The sequence below is a fragment of the Ursus arctos genome, unplaced genomic scaffold (genome assembly GCF_023065955.2).
Source record: "Ursus arctos isolate Adak ecotype North America unplaced genomic scaffold, UrsArc2.0 scaffold_1, whole genome shotgun sequence".
Lineage (NCBI taxonomy): Eukaryota > Metazoa > Chordata > Mammalia > Carnivora > Ursidae > Ursus > Ursus arctos.
In genome coordinates, this window is record NW_026622763.1 from 40,733,499 (window position 1) to 40,757,022 (window position 23,524).

General features: G+C 35.6%; 1 protein-coding gene and 1 pseudogene across 3 annotated transcripts in view; both read right to left on the reverse strand.

Annotated features, from left to right (window-relative positions):
• The window catches only part of BAZ2B (bromodomain adjacent to zinc finger domain 2B), a 398,115-nt gene that overhangs the window by 263,648 nt on the left and 110,943 nt on the right, over nucleotides 1–23,524 (reverse strand). The window contains exon 4 of one of the 3 annotated variants that reach the window (XM_057317991.1): nucleotides 8,961–9,111. The exons of 1 other annotated variant lie outside the window; for it this stretch is intronic. The gene's annotated coding sequence lies outside the window, so the exon portion shown is untranslated. Of the gene's footprint in view, nucleotides 1–8,960; nucleotides 9,112–15,669; nucleotides 15,730–23,524 lie in introns of all 3 variants that reach the window. One more of the 3 variants, XM_057317996.1, reaches the window with a different exon arrangement.
• LOC125281311 (complement component 1 Q subcomponent-binding protein, mitochondrial-like) lies at nucleotides 152–8,954 on the reverse strand (annotated as a pseudogene).

Here is a 23,524-nt window from a genome sequence, read left to right on the forward strand (position 1 = left end):
TATTATTAACAACTATCATCCTAAGTGTCCAGTACACTTTGAGAAACTGGCTCATAACTTAGAGCCTTCATTTTTCTTTTCTTTCTTTCTTTCTTTCTTTCTTTCTTTCTTTCTTTCTTTCTTTTTTTTTTTTTTTTTGAGGAAGGTGATAAACCAATTTTATTGTCCAGCATTATGTTATACAAAAATCTAGGAAAAACAGATCTGTAGAGAATAAATGAATAGTAAATAAGAGCCCAACGGAAACAATATAACTTTGAGTTATTTTCCATATTACAACGAAAACCATCCCGAAGTATGTGTGTGTTTGGCTTCAAAGTAGATGTGTTCCCTGGCCAAACCAAAACCTGCCATACATTTAAGATGTTCAATGTCTTGTATGCTCTACTGGCTCTTGACAAAACCTTCTGAGATCTTCAAGAAAAGTAATGTTTTCCTGATGCTCCAGGGCTGTGCTGAGCTCCCCTAACTAATCCTCAAAAGTGTTATCCACCCCTCAGCCTGCCAGGAAATCCATCAGGGGGTCACATAAAGCCCAAGCCAAGGGACTGGTGTTGACTGTCCTTCCCCTCAGGCTCGCCAATGGACTGAAAGCTCATTTCCCTGGAGAAAACATCACTTTTGTCTTCCTCTTCTTGCCCAACCTCATCTTCTGGATAGTGACAGTCCAGCAATAGGGCCTTCTTGCTACCATTCTTTATAACTTCAACCATGAAATTGGGAGTGGACGTCAATTCAGGCTCCTGTTCTTCAACCCTCTGAACTTGGGAGGGCTCCTCTTCCTGATCAAATGTTGGCAGGATGCTATTGTTAACGTTGAAAGTGACAATGAATGATCTTTTCTCTAGCAACTTTCCCCACTACTTTGGCTTCTGTCCCATTCACTTCCAGCTCCCAACATCCAGACATCTTGGGGAGGGACTTACATTTCGCCTCTTCTCTTCCTCCTTAATTTCATCACTCAGGAATTCAACAAAAGCTCTGTCTCCCTGCGCAGCATGCTGCATCTGCAGCCCCAGGGTGCTCCAGAGCACAGGAGGCTCAGCTCATCCACCCCATTTGCAGGCAGAGCAGCCCCAAGTGCCCCACAAAAGGCCCACTCAGGCTGCAGCAGAGGCTAAGGCAGCAGAGTTGGGACTGGCTGCAGAGCCCCCCAACAGGGAAGCCCAGTGCAGGGGCACTGGGCACAACAGAGACAGCACTTGGGCTGCAGGCATGTGTGGGTATGATGGCCGACCCAGGTGGAAGATCCCAGCTGGTGCCCCACTGAAAGTCCTCTATTTCAAACTTTTTCATTATTATTATATTTGTTATGGTGATCTGTGATCAGTGATCTTTGATGGAACTACTGTAATTGTTTTGGGGTGCCATGAACCATGCCCATATAAGAAGATGAACTTAATAAATGTTGGGTGTGTTCTGGTTGCTCCACTGAAGGATTGCTCCACTGAAGGATTTCTCTCCCTCCCTATTCCCCATGACAGAACTATATAGAAATTAAGCCAATTAATAACCCTACAATGGCCTCTAAGTGTTCAAAGGAAAGGAAGAGTCACATGTCTTTTACTTTAAGTCAAAAGTTAGAAATGATTAAGCTTAGTGAGGAAGGCATGTTGAAACAGGCCAAAAGTTACGGCTCTTGTGCCAAACAGTTAGCCAAGTCGCGAATGCAAACAAAAAGTTCTTGAAGGAAATTAAAAATGCTACTCCAATGAACACATGAATGATAATTAAGTGAAACAGCTTTAGTGATAATACGGAGAATGTTTTAGTGGTCTGGATAGAAGATCACACCAGTCATAAAATTCCTTTAAGCCAAAGCCTAACCCAGAGCAAGGCACTAACCCCTTCAATTCTAAGAAGGCTGCAGGAAGAAAGGAAACTGCCAAAGTTTGGTGATAGCAAAAGTGTTTCATGAGGCTTAAGGAAAGAAGCCATCTCAGTAACATAAAAGTGCAAGGTGAAGCATCAAGTGCTGATACAGAAACTGCAACATGTTATCCAGAAGATCTAGCTAGGATAATTAAAGAAGGTGGCTACACTAAACAATAGATTGTCAATGTAGACAAAACAGCCTTCTACTGGAAGATGTCACTTAGGGCTTTCATAGCTAGAGAAGAGAAGTCAGTGTCTGGTTTCAAACCTTCCAAGGACAGGCTGACTCTTGTTAGGGATAAATGCAGCTGGTGACTTGAAGTTGAAGCCAACGCTGATTTGCCATTCCAAAAATCCTAGGCCCTTAAGAACTGTGTTCTTTTTTTTTTTTTTTAAAGATTTTATTTATTTATGTGACAGAGAGACAGCCAGCGAGAGGGAGCACAGCAGGGGAGTGGGAGAGGAAGAAGCAGGCTCCCAGCGGAGAAGCCCGATGTGGGACTCGATCCCGGAACGCCAGGATCACACCCCGAGCTGAAGGCAGACGCTTAACGACTGCGCTACCCAGGCACCCCAAGAACTGTGTTCTATAAATGAAACAACAAAACCTGGATGACAGCACATCTATTTACAACATAGTTTACTGAATATTTTAAGCCCACCGTTGAGACCTATGGCTTAGAAAGAAAAGATTCCTTTCAAAATATTACAGCTCGCTGACAATGAACCTGGTCACTCAAGAGCTCTGATGGAGATATCCAATGAAATAAACGTTGTTCTCATGTCTGGTAATACAACAACCATTTGTAGCCCATGGATTGAGGAGTAATTCTGATTTTCCAGTCTTATTATATAAGAAATATATTGGTAAAGTTATCACTGCCAGATAGTGATTCCTCTGATGGATCTGGTCAAAGTAAACAGAAAACCTCTGGACATGATTCACCATTCTAGATCCCATTAAGAACATCTGTGATTCATGGGAAGAGGTAAAAATATTGACATTAACAGGAGTTTGGAAGAAGCTGTTTCCAACCCTCATGAATGAACCTTGAAACGTTCAAGGCTTCAGTGGACGAAGTAACTGCAGATGTGGTGGAAATGGCAAGAGAACTACAATTAGAAGTGGAATCTTGAATATGTTACTGAGTTGCTACAATCTCATGATAAAACATTAATGGATGAGGAGTTACTTCTTACAGCTGTGCAAAGAAAGTGGTTTCTTAAGATGGAATGTACTTCTAGTGAAGATGTGTGAAGACTACTGAAATAACAACAACGGACTCAGAATATTACATAACCTTAGTTGATAAAGCAGTGATAGGGCTTGAGAGGATTGACTCCAGCTTTGAAATCAGGTCTACTGGGGGAAATATTATGTAACCATAAAAAGTGATGAGATGATGCCATTTGAGACAACATGGATAGACCAAAAGTGTTATGCTAAGTGAAATAAGTCAGACTGTGAAAGACAGATGCCATATGATTTCACTCATAAGTGGAATCTAAAAACAAAAACAAATGAATAAACAAAGAACAGAACCAAACCTATAAATACAGAGAACAAACTGATGGTTGCCATAGAGGAGGGGGGAGGGGGTTTGAGCAAATCCAGTGAAGGGGAGTGGGAGATACAGACTTCCAGTTATGGAATGAATAAGTCACAGGAATAAAAGGCACAACATAAGGAACACAGTCAATGATACTGTAATGGTATAACATATAAACCTGTCAAACACTAAGTTGTATACCTGAAACTATTGTAATACTGCATGTCAACTGTAGTCAAATAAAATGAAAAAAGATATGTACATGGTTTTTAGACATAATGGTATCATTGCACACTAAACAGACTATGGTATAGTGTAAACATAACTTTTATATACAATGGGAAACCAAAAAATTCATTTGGTTCACTTTATTGCAATATTCACTTTATTGCTGTGGTCCTGAGCAGAATCCACAATATCTTTGAGGTATGCCTGTAGTCTTAATATAGGAATTGAAAATTTTAAAGGAAGCAACCAGAGGAAAGCAGCTTAAACTCAGGTTTCCAAAGCAAAAAATTCTTTAAAATGTGCTATTTCTTAATTGTAAAAAAGGAAAAAAAAACACTGAAGGAAGCAAACTTCTAGTGATCTCAAATAGTTCATCTTTTCACAATGTGAACTTTATCAGATTTACCTATATTTCAAAAAGAAAATTAAAAATGCAAAGGGGAGGGGTGCCTAGCTGGCTCAGTTGGTAGAGCATGTGACTCTTGATCTCAGGGTTGTGAGTTCAAGCCCCACATCAGGCATAAAAATTACTTAATAAAAAAAAGTTTTTATATTAGTCTAATATTTTTTTAAATGCAAAGAGGTACCTTTTAAAAGTTTCCAATTAGCTTTAAAAAATAACATTTTACATTTTAAAACTTTATTTTAAAACATTTATTTCTTGATAAACAAGTAATAGTCTGATTATATATAATAATATTTTTAATACTTTCTCAGAATTTAAGATCTATATCTATTTTTCCGGGTTCACTTAAATAGTATGTGTGGAAACATACTGACCACAGCAGATTTACATCACATAATATCACATCTCATTCCCTAGAAAACGTGTTATTTTAATACCTATGAAAGAAAAGCATATTATAAATATCTAAAGGTATAACATCACAGCATGGATAGTAGTCTAACCATTCACAAGTCTAACTATTCACAAAAATGAAAAGCTCTTTTCCAAGCTGTTAGAAAGGTTCTTTCCTAATAGCTTTCTAGGCAAAAGAACAAGTCTGAAGCAAATGAGAGTTAAGTTTCAAGTTTTTTTCTCCTACTCAACAGGCCTTACACTGCTTATTTTTAAAATAGGAGCTGTAAATGAAACACAACAACTACAGGTAAAGAGTTAGAATCCTCGTTAATTTCAGTTGCTGGTTGTCTTGCCAATTTCCCTAGTCCACTTCTGTTTCTATGGTAACAAAGGTAGAATTAGGAAGCAGAAGCAAATATTTTAAGATAACAGTTAGATAGGGATAGTCAACTATTGAATAGCAAAATATGAAAAGGAAGAAGAGAATCACAATTCGTATAATTTTAAAGATACTCAAAGGGAGGAGTCTTCTAGTCCGGTATTTTTTCCTTGTTTTCATGGAAAAGTATTTATATTTTCATTATAACTTCTAAAAATTTTGATTCCCATTTTAGGTGGCCAAAAAACAAAACTAAACAGAACTCTAAAATCACCAAGTATCCAGATTTACCTTCCATCACAAAATTCACAGTACTAGAATTAAGGCTTTAAAATATGATACCATATTTGGTGATCCTAATTGGGACTCCATTTTAGACTTTGATTTTCTTTGAAACAGTGGATTCTAATGTGACTTTTATTTTCAAGCAAAGCAGCTACCTTTAAGAATGAAAATCAACCTTCTATTAATACTGGTATTAAACTTTCATATACATACATATACTTTACACCAATGAAATACATATGTGTCTGGAATACAAATTTCTTCAGCAGAGTTTCTAAATATTTCTGGGGGTCATCTTAAGTTTGTGAGTAACCCAAATTATGACTCTGTTAGAGCCTTTGAACTGTTTATTATTTTCCAAGTTGCTTTATGTTCAAAATATTCTTCTTCCTGTCTCAAAACATTGTCACTTCAAAGAGTCTATGTTTCCGTCTCCCTCTGCGTCTGTCTCTGTCCCTCTATCTCATTACTCTGGGGTAAGCAAGCTGCCACGTCAGAACGGGCACTATGGCAATGACCATGTGACAAAGAACCGAGACCTCCTAACAACAGCCAATAAGGAACTGTCAATAATAATGTGAGCGTGGCATCAGATCCTTCAGGCCCTGTTGAGCTTTGAGATGACTCCTGTCCCAAATGGAAGCTTGATAGCCATCTCAAGTGAGACTCTGAGTTAAAACCACCTAAACCAATCCCAGTTTCCAAACCCATAGAAACTAAAATACAAAGATTAGTGGAAAAAGCAGGTTAGAAAATGATACATACAGTATAATGCTATATAAGGTTTCAAAACATGCTAAATAATGCTGATAAACTTGAGTATTTTGCTAAATTAGATAATCAATAAGGTATCTTATTCACCTTTTTATTTCCTCCTACCCTAACTCGAAGAGTTCCTTGCCTAGAACAAATACTTAATAAGTAAATGACAAAGTAAAGCAATAAGATGTAATGCAGTTTGGCCAAAACTCATACCTAATGCGCTTGCTCTTCCTGCTAAGGGAAACAAAAACTTAAGCCCCTACCTCTATGTGACAACTAAAATAAAAAAAGAATATAAATGTTCATTTACAAAATACATGATGTGCTAACCTGTAAGCATCAGAAAACAAAGAGTATGTCCAAAACCTACATTTCAACCACTATTTTCCACAATGAACATACAAACTTTGGCCAAATTTTTGTATCTTTATCTACAGGCAATCTGGAATGTACCTCTGTTTAGCTCTATGCATCTAAATATTAATCCTCTTTAAAGAATGTTCCTGAGGGGCGCCTGGGTGGCTCAGTCGGTTGAGCACCTGACTCTTGATTTCAGCTCGGGTCGTGATCTCAGCGTCATGAGATCCAGCCTGGAGTGGGACTCCAAGCTCAGCAGAAGTATGCTTCTCTCCCTCTCTCTCCCTCTACCTCTGCCCCTCCCCCCAACACTCACGTGCTGTCTAATATAAAAAAATAAATCTTCAAAAAAATACAATAAAATGAAAAATAAATAAATGAAAGTCCTAGCTGAGACTCCTTACTAAAAGTTAAAACGTTTATTTTGTAGCCATAGTAGTTGGGCAATAGTGTATAGGCTTTACTAAGACATGCAAAAGCAAACTCAAGGAGGCTGGTTAACGTCCGTGCTTGCTCCTGTGAAAATAAGTAGCCATAACCTCATAGTAAGACCAGCCTTTTGGGGGGGCGGGGATCAAGAAAAATCTTTAAAATTATTACGATCGTATCCCTCCAAAAATCTCAGCAAAAGCATTCCTTCTAAACAATTCAAATACAAATATAATTCCCCAGTAAACAGAAACATATGGTTATCTGTAACAATTAAGAATATACAAATTAGGGGTGCCTGAGTGGCTCAATTGGTTAAACATCTGCCTTTGGTTCAGGTCATGATCCTGGGGTCTTGGGATCAAGCCCCAATTCAGGATCCCTGCTCAGTGGGGAGCCTGCTTCTCCCTCTGCCTTTCCCCTCACTCATACTCTCTAGAATAAGTAAAATCTTAAATATATATATACATATACATATTAAAATAAAATTATTCCCATTAAGAGTATAATAAAAAAAAATTCTCAAAGTCCACAGGAAGGAGTATAAGGTAGTACAACTTCTCCTGAGGAGCATTTCATGAATATGTAAAAGAGCCTTAAAATTTGAATAAAACAGCAATCATTCACATAATCCCTTCCAAAAATCCACCCAAAAGGACCGAAACGAGTATAAGGAATGCCATCATCAAAAAAGTCAGGGAAAATACCAACACTATAACAAGAATCTGACTCTATACACATATGTCCCAAGGGTATAAGGCGCAGATTTTAAGAAATAAGAATATTCTGAAATGTCCCAACCCACCACTTGTAGAATTGAAGTTTAGGAACATGAAAGGCCTATAAGAGAAGTGGGGAATCACAGAGCTTGGCACTCATGTTCACACTGCAGAAAGACATCAAGGGGCCTTTTGGCCTCATTGTTTTAATTTTCCTCATCCTATCATTAGCGCTGAAAAGGAGCCAGCTTTATAAGTGATGATCAAATCTGACTAAGCAGACACAAGTACTGACTCACCATACAAAACTCATAATCCACAGTATTACAGGGTAGCAATTCCCCGCTGCTGATATCCCCCATCCACAGGTATGCCAGCTCTCCCTGAAGCAGGGGAACTGCTAAAGTCAAAGGCTGACCCTCAAACATAGGATTACACGTACACCAACAACACAGAGCTCAAGAGATTCAGCAAAAAAGTTCTGGGAGAAAACAAACTGTATTTCCTATTGCCCAGTTCATCTTGTTGCTTATCCCAAATATTGAAAACCATCAACATCTAAACCTCTGTCTACCACAAATTATAAAATGAAAAACACTTTAAAAACACTAAGGTAGGGGTGCCTGGGTGGCTCAGTCTGTTAAGCAGTTTCTATTAAAGAGTTTCTATTAAAGTATTAAGAGAAATGGATGAATACTTGATTAACATGATTTTCAAAAACACATCGAACAAACCAAAAGTGAGTATCACAGACAATGATGAAGTATTTGATGCATTTCAAAATTCAGAAAAAAATAAGGGCATGCTCAGTGTTAATACTAGTCAACTTTATTCTTTACACCAAAGAATAAAGTTATATTAGAAGTGTAGCAGCAAAATTATTTCTATTTGCATAAGATATGATTACAAAAATGGAAAATCCTAGAGAATCAACTGAAAAATTATTAGAAAAAATAAGAAAGTTGAGTAGTTCAATCAATGGCCAGTAGGAATTACTCCACAATGTTTTGGGGAAAACTGAATAGTCTTGTGGGGGAAAAAATAAAGCAGGAGTTCATACTTCACCTCTTTCACTTAAGTATATTCCATCTATGATAAAAATTCAAGTGTAAAGCAAAACAAATCTCAGAGCCAAACACAAAAAGAATGCAACACTGGTCTTCTAAATACTTATATTTCTTCCTATATTGAAAATAACAATATGGGGGGGGGGTTCCACAATAAATATCAGAAAAGGAAAGAAAGAAGGGAAAAAGAGAAGAAAGGAAAAAGAAAAAAGACAACTTAGTAATGTGCTGGAGGTTGTTCATAGAAGTTCACAAGAGTCAATCGTTAAAATTTTCAGGAATTTTGCAACCCAGTTGTTAAACATAGTCATTATTAAACATTAAATTATATAGGGGCAACTGGGTGGCTCAGTCAGTTAAGCATCCGACTCTTGGTGTCAGCTCAGGTCATGATCTCAGGGTTGTGGGGAGTCTGCTTGGGATTCTCTCTCTCTCTCTCTCTCTCTCCTTCAGGCTCTCTCCTACTCACACTCACTCTCTCTCTTTAAAATAAATACATAGGGGCACCTGGGTGGCTCAGTCGGTTAAGCATCTGCCTTCAGCTCACGTCACAATCCCAGGGTCCTGGGATCAAGCCCCACGTTGGGCTCCCTGCTCAGTGGGGAGCCTGCTTCTCCCTCTCCCTCTGCAGCTCCCCCTGCTTGTGCTCTCTTGCTCTCTGTCAAATAAATGAATAAAATCTTAAAAATAAAATAAAATACATAAATCCTTTAAAAAATTAAATTATATAAACTTATCAATAAATTACATTGAAAGTAAGGCAATAAACACTCAAAACTTATCACTTCCTAATTATTTTACCACATCTTATTATTCTCTATGCTGTTGACGTTATTTACATCTATTTTATCAGCTTGGTACAGATACTGTATAATAATTGTGTGTCTGCACATCCCAACTCTGTTTAGTGGTATTAAATTGCTGGAATGAAATAGCCTGCGTCAGGAGTATTTACACCAGGGAAAAGAGCACACACTATAAATCAAGACTCCTTCTGCCAAACACACAAACCAGTTGTTAATATTTACCAGAATACTACTGCATAAATGTAAACTATTCATTATGCTTTGACCCAGCAATTCAATCTCCTGGAATGTTTCCTAATGAAATAAATTACAATATGCACAAAGGCGTAGTGATGTTTAATGCTAAATTATTTCATTATATATTATATGTTAATCTAAAACAGTTTAAATGCCCCAAACTTGGGTAGTTGAATTATTATATACTGTTTGAAAATATTTAATGACACAAGAAAATGCCTCCTGATATAATCCATAAAAGAATAAAGTAAAAAAGAATGAAAAACTACAAATATAATATCTATTTTGTAAAAAGAAAAAAAAACACAAATACTTACATAGAAAAAGAGATCAGAAATTAAAACTTTGTTTTATGAAAAACCAGCAAAGAGGCATTTCTAGTTGAAGAATTTTTTTTAAAGATTTATTTATTTATTTGAGATAGAGAATGTGCATGAGCAGGGGGAGGGGCAGAGAGGGAGGGAGGGAGAGAACCTCAAGCAGACAACTCGCTGAGCACAGAGCCTGCCGGGCTCAATCTCATGACCTTGAGATCATAACCTGAGCCAAAATCAAGAGTTGGATGGAACGTTTAACTGACTAAGCCACCCAGGTGCCCCTCCACTTGAAGAATTTCTGATATTTGGAACTTTAACTCTGAAATTTCTTTCCACCAAAGCTCCAATCTCACTGCTATACACACCCATGTCTTCTCATTCCCTCTAATTACAGAGGTAGCCCTCCTTCTAGTTAATGTCAATCAGTCTAACATGTGTTTAGAACCCATGTCTTCCCACTTCTCAAAGAATTTCTGAATTATACTCCCTGCCCCTATATCTTCCTTCTCATCATCAAGAAAGTCATCTTCAAGCCCACACTTGCTTCCTAGAAACGTGCCAATTTCTTTTCACTCCCCTTAAAAAACAACAACTATCTAAACTCCCATGTTCCTATTTCTTTAGCTTTAGTCCAAACCACTCCACTAAAAGTATTATTGCCAAGATCACCAATGTCCTTTTTTGCCTAATTCAACAGGATTTTTTAATTTGTTCTTACTTGATATCACAAGACCATTTCACTCTATGCCAGCTCCCCTCATTTTCTTTTTAGAGAGGAGGTTTATGAAACTAACTTGCTGTTGTTTCATTTATGAAGACTTTCATTTCATTAAATAAACTTCAATATAAATGAAATAAAAATGCAAGTAATAGAATTTTGGGCATTTGAGATTTTTATCTTAATATTTTCTGTAATTTTCAAAACTTTTGAGAATATTTTTTAGCCAAAAATACACCTTAGGGGCGCCTGGGTGGCACAGCGGTTAAGCGTCTGCCTTCGGCTCAGGGCGTGATCCTGGCGTTACGGGATCGAGCCCCACATCAGGCTCCTCCGCTATGAGCCTGCTTCTTCCTCTCCCACTCCCCCTGCTTGTGTTCCCTCTCTCGCTGACTGTCTCTATCTCTGTTGAATAAATAAATAAAATCTTTAAAAAAAAAAATACACCTTAAATTTTAAAACAAGTCTTGCTGTACATCTAAAACTAACATAATGTTATATGTCATTTGTACTTCAATTTTTTTAAATGTTAGAAAACAATCAACAGGGGCGCCTGGGTGGCACAGCGGTTAAGCGTCTGCCTTCGGCTCAGGGCATGATCCCGGCGTTAGGGGGTCGAGCCCCACATCAGGCTCCTCTGCTATGAGCCTGCGTCTTCCTCTCCCACTCCCCCTGATTGTGTTCCCTCTCTCGCTGGCTGTCTCTCTGTCAAATAAATAAAAATAAAATCTTAAAAAAAAAAAGAAAACAAACAACAAAATGAATATAAAGAAAAAATCGAAGGACAATGAACATGATTAAACTGTAAGAAGGAATAACTGGCAAGTTGTAGAGTTGCATGTAAAATTCACTTTTATCATAAACAAACATGGCACAAATATAAGATAATGTGAGAATTTATTTTTTAAAGGTTCACGTTGTATTCTCAAATAGTCAAAATCCAGGCATCTAATAAGTATAATAGAATTATTTACCAGGATGATAACCCTACCTTATCAAGGAAAACTTATTTTTAATATGCTCTAAAGTATTATCTAATAAAATTAGTATTTTTATAAAGAATCCTATTACGAGAGGCAGAAACAAAACAAAAATTTGACAATGCCTGGGGCACCTGGCTGGCTCAGTTGGTTAAGCATCTGCCTTTACCTCAGGTCGAGCCCCACTCAGCAGGGAGCCTGCTTCTCCCTCTCCCTCTGTGCTCTCTCTCTCCCTATCAAATAAATAAATAAATAAATAAATCTTTTTAAAAAAATTGTCAATGCCTTAAAAAGTTGACCTTTAGTTATTTAGTTCAACATTCCTTATAAAAGAGATTTTTTAGATTACACAGCAGAAATGTGGTACAGATACTAAGTGTTGATGGGAAGTTGGGCCTTAATATGGGCATTAAAGGACAGTTTTACCAGCAAAAACAATGGGAAAGGGGATGCCTGGCTGGCTCTATCAGCAGAGCATGGAACTTGATCTTGGGGTCGGGAGTTCAAGTACCACTTGGGGCACAGAGTTTACTTTTAAAAAAAGGAATGGGAAGAATTATATGTCAAAAAACAAAATATATGAGAAATGCCTATAAAAACTCTGGGGAGGAGGACATTGGCTTTTTTTTAAATCTCATTCATTTACTTTAGAGAGAAAGAGACAGTGTGTGAGCAGGTAGAGGAGCAGAGGGAAAAGGAGAGAATCCCAAGTAGACTCTATGCTGAGCGCAGAGCCTGAAGTTGGGGCTCAATCCCATGACTCCAAGATCATGACTTGAGCCAAAACCAAGAGTCAGTTGCTCAACCCACTGAGCCACCTAGGTGTTCCAGGAAGAGGACATTTTTTAAGCTCAGAAATGGAAAGAACGTTTAAGAACATCTGAAGAAATGACAAGTTAGTATTTCACATTTCTGTAAATAAAAAACTATTAAGAAGTTAAAGAATTATAATAAATATAATAAAAGCATAATATCATTAATACTTAGAAGAATTTATAAATATCTTATAATAAATATACTAAGACCTCTGTGCAATAACAGGCAATGTCAAAGACAAATCACAAAAAGAAACAGGTTAACTGAAAGATACTCATTCTAATTAGTCACAGAAATGCAGACTAAATAAGGTACAATTTTTTTGCAATGGAATCAGCAATGGCTAAAAATGATGAATATAACCCAATCCAATGAAGGTGTAGTGAAATAGGTATGGTCATCTATTACTAGTGAAATACTATAAACTCATACAATCCTTTCAAAAGCCAAGTTCACAATACATACATTAAGAGCCTTAAAGTATTCCCAGCTTTTAACCCAGTAATTACATTTTTGGGAATTTATCCTATGAAATGATGTCAAACAGCAACAAATAAAAGCACTATGCATTAAAATGTGCATTGAAGCATTATCTATAAAGGTCGGAAGTAAGGAATCAATCTAACTGTACGCATAACCATGTGCTCCACTATTAGCATTCCATTTTAGCACAAGGGAAGAATCAGATAACCCTGTAAGAAGGTACAGGGTTGGGAAAATTTCAAAAAAAAAAATAACTCTTCAGAAGTCTTAGAAAATAAGCAGATTTTACTAAGCAGAAAGAGAGGGAATAAGAAGAGCACACAGGGAACATCACGTGTAAAATCATGGATTCACGAACGTCTATCCTCAGGGAGCCATAAAAAGTACGATATGTTTATAATATGTTTAGAACATGCTGCCTCCTATCTCCCAGTAATTTTCAGAAAGTGATGTTTACCAGTGGTTTAAACACATACAGAGCACTAAATACAAACAAAAATGAAAAATATGAGGCTAACTGGACGTGAGTATTCATCCTCATACAATGTGATACACCAGGAGTAAAGTAGAAGGGTTTTAAAAAGCAGATGAGAGTTTATCTTAAGCTAAACTCATGAGACTGTTATAATGTACTAGAAATAATATCTAACCACTGGCAAGTGGTAAACCACAGCCAGTCTCTCTTGTTCTTATTTATTTATTTGAGAGAGAGAGCGAGCACACAAGCAACAAGAGGGGCAGAGGGACAAGCAGACTCCCCACTGAAAGGGTAGCCCAATGCAGGGCTCAGTGCTGTACCCTGAGATCACGACCTAGGCCAAAGTCAGATGCTTAACTGACTGAGCCGCCCAGGTGCCCTCAGTCTCTCTTGCTCTTACTTCTAATATCTGGAAAGGAGGAAATAAGTGTTCAGCTACATCAAATTATTGTTATAGTCATAAGAAATAGATTTGCATGCAAGGTATTACAATCTCCAACCCCCCCAAACTAGCTCAACCCCATTCCTTTAAATTATCATGTACCTCATATCTATCCTCCTACCCATTCTATTGCTATTAGTCTAGTCATTACCACCTGACACCGTAATTTCTGCAATAAGTCACTGGTCTTTTTTTAATAGTCTCTACATTCTATACATTGAACAGATTTCTTCCATATCTATCTTTCTTAATTTTTAATCATATCACATCTCTGCTTAAAAATCTATTGGCTAACCCAAACCCCTTTGTAACTTTACTACTACAAACAAATTTAGTTAGGTAGGTTTCCCTCCATCCTCTCCTTTGTTCAGGTTGCTGTTCTAAAATATCTACTACCAGAAATTAATTAATTCAAAGATCTACTACTTCCTTCAAAACCCAACTGAAGTTCCACCATCTCCTTGTTTTAATTTCAAACCAATTTTTTCTTTTCTTTACATTCTGGGGTATCAATAGCAATACTTAAGCATATAAACTACCCTGAACCACACTACCTTCATATACAACAGACACTCATCTTTTTTCTTTTCTTTTTTTTAATTAGGCTCTGGGGCACCTGGGTGGCTCAGTCGGTTAAGCATCTGCCTTCAGCTCAGGTCCTGAGCCTGGGCTCATGGGATAGAGCCCTGCATGGGCTCATGCTGAGCAGAAGCATACCTGCTTCTCCCTCTCCCTCTTCCCAACCCCCCACTCGTGTTCTTTCTCTCTCTCTCTCTCCCCCTCAAATAAATAAAATTTAAAAAATAATAAAGTAGCCTCCATGCCTACTCACATTCTTGAAATCACGACCCTGAGATCAAGACATGAGCTGAAATCAAAGTTGGATGCTTAACCAACTGAACCACTCAGGTGCCCCTAGAAGAGACTCATCTTACTGGGGGATAGGTCCTAGTCAGGAGGATATATCAATATATAGTAAATATTATCTTTGACATGAACCATACTGGAGACAGATGCATGATCTCTCAATAAGTCCAATACAGCCAGTTTGCCAGCATTAAAGTAGATGTCGTTTACATAGCTAAGTTCCAGATGCTCATTGCTCGCCTGCATTTAGGAGCTATGATATACAAAAAAAATATTTATATTAAGACATAAGAGCCACAGTGAGTGTAAGATGCCACACTATAAGAACTACCCAGAGAGCACCTGACTCCTGTATCCTGCCTACAGATAACTTCACTAAATGAATGATGGTTACTGAAATTATTTTTCCTTTCCCACCCTCAATTTCCCACCCCCATAAATAATTTAATTTCAATGGGTTAAAATCACAAAAGATGAGATTGTACATCCTTTCTAAGTAAATTATGAGCTCCTTAAGCATATTATGGACTATGCATTTTATGTCTGAGCACTTTGAATTGTTTCTAGTTACTAAGTATTAGATTCTTGTTCTCAATTTAATGACCAAATTATTTAACTAATCACTATTGCTTAATATGTGACTATTAGCACATCATAATAGTATGAAACATGAAAAAATAAGTGATTTTTACTTGTTTCCATGGGTAACTACAGGATTACTTTCAAGTCTTTGGTGAAGTCCCAAGATTAACAAATACAAAAATAGACATGCATTTTTACCCAGGTAGATATAATTAATTTAGCTGGTATCTCTGAACTTAAGCTGAAACATATCAAATGCTACCTACTAAGAATAAAATATTTGCAATAAATTGCAAAAAAAGAGACCTATTTCACAAAAAGTGTCTCACAGTAAAGCAAAAAAGGTCAAATCAAAATATTATGTAATAGAATACTTCATTAAAAACAACAGTTCTGGTCACATTCTATCTAACTCCACCTCCCCCCCCCCCCCCCCCGGGCATGCCTTGTTCCTATAGTCCCATTTAACACAGGGTACAAAAGCACTTACAAATTCTTTAAACCAATTCTTCTCCTTTTTGAATTTTGGCAGTACATCTATGAAGTCTTTCTGGAAAGGGAAGGGAAAGAAAGCTTTCACCTAACTGGCCAAAGAATACATGTTCTCTTCCTGGACCGGCTGTTTACTGTTTACACAGCCCTTCCCTAACCCTTCAACTTCCTACTTCAAATCCCCAAGGTATGATTATAGATAAGAATTATTTTCTCTAAGCTGCTGAAAATATTAATGACAGTGCATAAGAAGTTAAAGCTAAGTTACTTAGGCCACAATGGAGAAAATCTTGAGACTTTCCAAGAGGACTCAATTGTGTAACAGGGCTCCATTTCTCTTAACCCCATTTAAAAGCCTTCTTTAAAACAGTCTCCTCTTTTTGATGTTGTTACTACCCACCCCCTAACAACACTTCCTTTAGCTCTGCAGTAACCCCTCTCTTAAAATAAAGAGATTTGACCTACAACCTCTGTCTGTTACTGTTGCCTGGCAGACCCTATATCTTCCAGTATGCTACACTAACCCATAAAAGGAGAAACACATCATTTGTGACTTACAGGCTGCTCCCTGATTTTTTCAGATGCTCAAGATGGGCTTTGCTGTTTCATATGTTGTCATAATGGTTCATGTCAACAGTAATCCTTTTTCCAAGAAGTCTAGAAGTATATTTCGATAACCATGTCATCATGAAACCAGAGAAAGTATGGCTTCTCTCTAAACTCAGACGCTAGATAGCCCTCTATTTCTACTCATTTCCAACTTTAATTTATATCAAAACACATCATCATACAAGAAATAATTATGTAGAAGTTTTAAGGTTTTCTTCTGACATGTCTCTTGCAAATGAATGGTCATCACAACATTGTAAATAAGGAAAATGAAATAAATTTCATTATCTTAGTGCAGCAATAATGAAGATAGGAAAAGTTTAACCACTGAAAATTAAGACCTTATACATTTGTGAGTGATTTTTTTTGAATTTCTCCTTTTCATACTCTTTTTTTAAGTAGGCTCCACGCCCAGCATGGAGCCCAACGAGGGGCTTGAATTCATGACCCCGAGATTAAAACCTGAGCTGAGATCGAGTCAGATGCTTAACTGACTGAGCCACCCAGGGGCCCCACACTCTCTATTTTAAATGGTATTTCTATTATTAGTGAAATTCAGTACTGATGCAATTAATTAAAAATAGGGGCTATAAATTTTGTTTCTTTTTGTCCTTATGGATATTCCTATTATTGGCAGTTCAGTCAGTCTATCTTCTTTATTTATCCAAAGTAACTAAAAGAAGTAAAAATGTTTTTTGAGTCAGTCATTGAATTCCCTTGGAAAGCCACTTCTTCACCAGTAAACTGAGAAAAGAGAAACAGAGATGTCCCTCTTGCTTAATGTTCTTAGCAGGTATGACCATGCATTACATTTCAAAACAAAACAAAAACAAGAACCATTTATAAAGCATTGTAAGAGAATGAAGGAGAAAGGAGTGTTTCTGATTAATCTCACAAGAAACACAGTATTTCAGTAACTCTGATCAGAAAGGGCAGTTCTGTCAATTTTAAACTGGCCTCCAAAAACAATAAGCCTATCATTGAAATGGATGATTTGAAACTAATTAACCCACCTTCTCCAGAAAAAGCCAAGCAGTCATTCTTGAAAGCAATGGAGAAAAAGAAGGATCCTATAACATTCTTTTTCTTTTGGGAGAAGAGGTGTGGGTTGGGGTAACCTCAAAAAGGTTGCCCAACCACTCCAGGTAACTAATAGACCTAGCTTTAATTTATTTGTTCTACGAGGGCCTCATAATGCCCTTCTTTTATTGGATCCTTTCTTCCTGATCTCTAAATATTCACTTTACTCATTTTTCTTGGTCTAATTTAATGCTACCTAAACCAAAAGAGCCTTTTCTAATGATTCCAACCAGAAGTCATCTCTCCCTTATTCTGAGCTTTCACAAACTTTCAACCATAGCTCTTTAAGAATGCTGAACACTGCGTTCAGTATAAACTCGATCAATGAAGGTAACTGTTCCCTGTTTTCCCTATTATTGGTACTAGAACAATAAAAGTGTATCAAATATCAGCAATTCTCCTGTGGCTGTCATTACTGAGTCACTTCATTTTTCAAGTAATGGCTACATTTTCTACTGTTTTGTTGGGTTACTCATATTTTATTTATTTTTAAAGTTTTATTTAAGTAATCTCTACACCCCATGTGGGGCTCAAACTCATGACCCCGAGATCAAGAACCACATATTCCTCTGACTGAGCCAGCCAGATGCCATAGGGTTACTAATATTTTAAAAACTGAGTTCATTACCTCATCTTTCTTTTTATCTAAATATAATTACCTGTTGTAATGAGAACCAAAAAAAGGTAGACAAATAAAATCCGAAACCTTCATTTTGGTGACAACCTAAGAACTTCTCTTCTTCTGATCTATCAAGAAGTGGGAGAGGAAGGGAAACAAAACTTATTTGAATTTTACTTCCTTTTATTTCCTCAGCTTATTCGGTGATAAGATTCTAAAGAGCAGGAAAATAACTGAAAGGACAACAGTCAAAAGAGAAAAGGGGCATACAATAATTCATAAAATGACTAATGTAACCTCAAATAATAGCAAATTAACTGTGTAATAAAGTTATTATCATATGCAACTCAAAACTAAAACATAACACATCGTCCTTTAATAACCTTTGAATTTATTATTTAGAAAAAAGTACAGCCCACTATCAGCTAGATTAAATTTGGCCATCTATTCTATTATATTACCAACATATCCAGCCATTTGTGAAGCCAGGAAAGAGTAAAATGCACTCTTAGGAGTGGTACTCAACCTTGAAGTGCTGAAAGCTACTTCATCAGCTAGCATGGGGACAAACGCATGCATGCACGTATGAACGTAACACTATGTTTTGTAGAAGGCTCAGTATAATCACCATCCTTATAAATCACTCAGGTATCCACTTATTTTAACATACACAAATCAAGGCAGAGCTCCCTGTGATTTCTACAAGGATATCTAAAATCGCATTTAACATTTCTCCTCCCACTCTTCTCACTGAAAACTTGAGATATAGCGGTTTTCTCCTCTTCTTTCAGTCACTACTAGGCAGCACAACATGCAGGAAACTATTACAAGTGGACTAGTCTACATGTATCACTTAAATACTGTAGAGCATAGCTGCGCTTACTATTCCATAAGGGACCCAAAAAGCAGAAGTGACTCCTCGTTAGATTTCTTCTAAAACAAAATTAAAGTAGCTTTCTGGTTTTAGCGTTAGCATTATTCTAATCATATTATAATGTCTTGTTGCTCTTCCTTTCTATCTTGTCTTACACCACTCATAAACTAAAAGTACAGTCAAGTTTCTATATATTATGTGAAATTGTTTTACAGGCTAATTAATCACAATCTATTGCTTGTGTTGTTACCTAAAATTATAGAGAACTAGCAAAATTAACAACATTTTCAAATCAAAGATAATTCAGTTACTCATCTAAAGACAAAACTATAAAACATATTTCCCAAAAATTACAATGGTTGTGTAATCTAGGTTTGTTTGTTTTTGGTCAAGATGAAATATATATACGGGTAATACATTATTGACCTTCTACACTTGGTTTTTTCAAAGCTTCTTCATTTTATTCAGCATTTAGTTTAAATTAAATATTTAAAATTGAAGCTGTTCTATGTTGCAAACACAGCTAAAATGAAGAGCTTCTGTAGCAGCAGTGACCAGATTTTAAATGCAGGTAGATCAATAAAAAAAAAAAAAAAATCACCAAGCACAGGCTCCATGTGTGAGTGGAATGGTTTATAATAGCTTGCAAATGATTATGTGCTTGCTGTAACCAGCTGTTCTTAAATTATGAATATGCAACCAATTCATGTTAAAGCCAAATCCCAGCACTATTTCTACAGAGAAATCCCAGTAGTTTTGCTTGTTCTACATGTTAGCTCTGTTAAGGATACAAATAGCAGTAAGCTTCCGAACAAATAGGACCAAACTATTGGCATTTCATGCACTGGGTCCATTATCACAGTGGGGGATGTCAATCATTGGTACATTCCTATAACAGCTCAAGCAATATGACAATGATCTCGTAAGAAAAAAAAAATCAAAATCTCTGCAGCATACTCAAAAGTCCTTCTGACAACCTAACGCTTTCTTACTTCAGCCAATCAGAATGTCAGACCTGACCTACTAGAAGACTTGCATCAAGCCTGAAACATTTAAAAACATCAATCATAAAAACAAAGACAGGACATTGAATTATACAGTATTAACCTCCAGGGTTTGCATACAAAGACCTTAGATTTATTTATGTCCCAGTGAGTTAAGAGCTTCAGTACACCGTTCTTTACACCAAACTGACTGCCAATTTGATGAACCTCTCTGCCCTCAGCAGGAGTGCACCGTCTTTGATTAATGAGTGCATGCTTGTGGAAAAGTGTTAAGAGGAGAAAACAGTGGAAAAACACACAATTACGTCTACACATAGCTGAAGTACCAATGTAATAATTATCTTCAAACCAAATGCTCCTTTTTCCTTAAATACACATGCACACATTTGCACACACAAAATTAGTAAAGGTTCTTATCTACATATCATCTATATTATTATCTCTAACACTTCTTTTTTTGAAAGGCATTCAAAAGCCAAAATACAAGTCAAATTTCATAAATTACAAAAAACTATTTATAAAGCATTAATTAAAAAAAGATAGAAACCACCCCATCTTATACAGTAAATTTTTAAATATGTGGGATAAAAACTGTATTTTCACCTCATACTCTTATAAAAACCTATTCATTTTAAAACTCTGTTTAAACTATAAATATCAAGACTATTAAATATTTTACATATCAAACTGTATTATGAATTGGCACAATTCACATAACATTCAAAAACAGATTTGAAAGTCATGTAAATTTCTTATTTTTCTTTCAGCAAAGATGTCGCCAATATTTTATAATTCCATATGTAACTGTAAATTAATTATACTTACTGCCCATAATTTCAAAGTTAATAGGGTCAACAGAAAAACTTATGAATGAAACTTTAAACTTTTTATGACTCTTCTGTTTAGAATCACCAACAGTGGAAAAATTCCTACTTCAATGATGGGTTGCTGATCTGCACTACAATAAAGACCGTTTTAGCTAAGCACTGAGATTCCTTTAAAATAAAAGTTTATATTAATATACAATTTACCATAATTTAGTTTACATGAACATCTGCCTTGACACAAATATTATGAGTAAATATATTTCTTAAAAATTGAATCATAGGCTAAGGTAACAGAATGATTTTCTTTTTAAGGAACTGTATGGCTATTATATAAAAAGAGTTGAGAAAGTATATTACCTGAAGGAAGTCTTAGTAATGCATGGTCTATTTAAAAGGAAAACATCTCTATAAACTTATAATTGCAGGAAATCATAATTCTGGAATCACTTAGCAGTGTATTAGAAGTGTTTACAATTTGTTTATATTGTACAGGAAGTCCTTTTAATGGAATTTAACTCAGCAAATCATATATTCTAATCACCAATTTCACATTAAGTATTTATTAAAGGCAAACTATTTTAAATATGTTATAAATTTTATGCTCTTTGAAAAATTGTTTAAATGCTTATGGTACTTAAAGATTTAAAAATTAAAAACGAGCAAATACTAAAGCTAGAAAAGATCTCCTGACATAGTAGTAAACTACATCATATATCCTTAAATTTATTATCCTAAAGGATTTTTACACATTTTTTTAAAAAAATGTGTTTCCTCTGTTGGAATGGTCATTCTTTATTCCTCCTCTTTCATATCTCCTCTCCTATCAAATAAATAAATAAATAAATAAATAAATAAATAAAATAAGTAGAAAACACTTAGGTATCAATGGGATGATCTGACACCTTTCAGTACTTAATCTGATAGGTGAAACTATCACTAAAAGTTACTAGGTATAAGAAAAGTATCATTTCAATTTTTAAAATCATCAAATGACCACGAGTCAATTATTTAATATCTTTACCTCCTTATAAAGAAAATTAAATAGAAAATTGCCCATTTCCTCAATAATTCTTTTCTCTTCTGATTACCTTCTGCAACAAAAGTTTAAAGAAATATTCAAACAAGTCAACATTTATTAAATACAGCACAATTTTTTAAAACCTTATGTTATGAAATACTTAATTTTATATAATCAAAAACTTCTTAAAATACCTAACTAGGTAATTTAATTAATGCCTCAGGATATCAAGTATTAAAAATCATTAAGATATTATTTCAAGTAGGGGTCAAAATCACACATTACTTTGTGTTAAATCACTTCTTTTGGTAGTCCTAGCTAAGACTAGGTCAGAAACTCAGAAACTACAATCTTTTTTTTTTTGAGAAATCTTTAAACCTAAAAGTAACCAAGTTAACACATTCTTTCACTAATTCAAGGAGATAAGACAGAAAACAGGAACTTTCATGCAACTGTGATATCCTACATCTTGTATAGTAACACAAAAGTAGCAACAAAGACATTAACAATTGCAGTTCAAGCTGGGAGTGACTGTTCTGTTTCAATTCAATGACACCACTAATGGCTTCTTAGCAGCTCCATGAAATCAACCAGCTGTCAAGTTGATGCATCAGAAGGAACAGTTATGCACTCCCATAAGAAAAAGCAACACATCAGGATGTTTGGCAAAACATCTGCTCCTTTACACTGCAGTTCTATAATAAACATGCAAACAAAGAAATGAGAGAAAGGGCAACAGAATTAAAATTCCAAGGTTTCCATTACAGTCTTAAACGCATTTTAAATAAATGACATAAAAATAAAAACAAATTTCTGCCAACTTGAATAATTTGTTATTTTAAATCTTGAAAAATGCTAAATATAATTACTCAGATTCTTCTAGAAAGGCAAAAGCCACATAAAAATCTTTACATTTTAAAAATTGAGAGTAAACTATATTCACCAGGAAAAATCATCATAACGTACAAAACTCAAAAAATAATACCAAAATACATCCTTCCTTCATTTAGTGAGTACTTAGTAAATTATGCCAACAGTATTCTAATAAATGCGTTTCCAAGACTGAATACTCTAAAAATATTTTAAGTAGTGTTTGAAAGAGTCAATTCTACTATAGCTCAGCAATAGTTTAACATATAAGAACAGTAAAGATACTATTCTCTGGATTTTAAAATATCTGCCTACTCCTACTTCTCTCCAAACCATTATATGAATACAATATTAAGTCCTGATAAATAACTTTCTTTTACAGCATACAATTTGATCACCTCCCCTAAAGACAGGCTTAAAATAATTTTACATTCAGCCATTCATTTCAAACATTTGTAAAATTTGACTTTTTTCTGTCTGAAACTTACAAGTGCCTCGATGTTGTCTAAATTATTGATTATGCAGCATAGTGACAATATGTACAGTGTTTACAATAGGTGTGAGACATCAAATGTACTTAACTACCATTTTCTTAAACTGCTTATCCTCTGTTGCTTGCCATTTATAATCTGCCAAATCTTCTAGTCCTTTGTTGCATGTATAATTTAAAACCATCTGTTCTATGTGCTTTTAACTATTTAAACATTTTTCACCTACCTACAATTCACATAAATGGCAGACATTCAATTCAGTCAAGTTTTCTATACAGCGTTTTACATAAAGCAAATTCCAAGATAAATAACATAGCAAATAATACCAAAGAAGACGGCTACAGAGATAAAAACATACAACTACATAAAACGTAAATTATTGTTAGACAAACCTTTTCAATGTATTCAGAATTGTTTCTATTACTTTTTTTTTTAAGTTAATTGTAGTCACTGTGATTTCC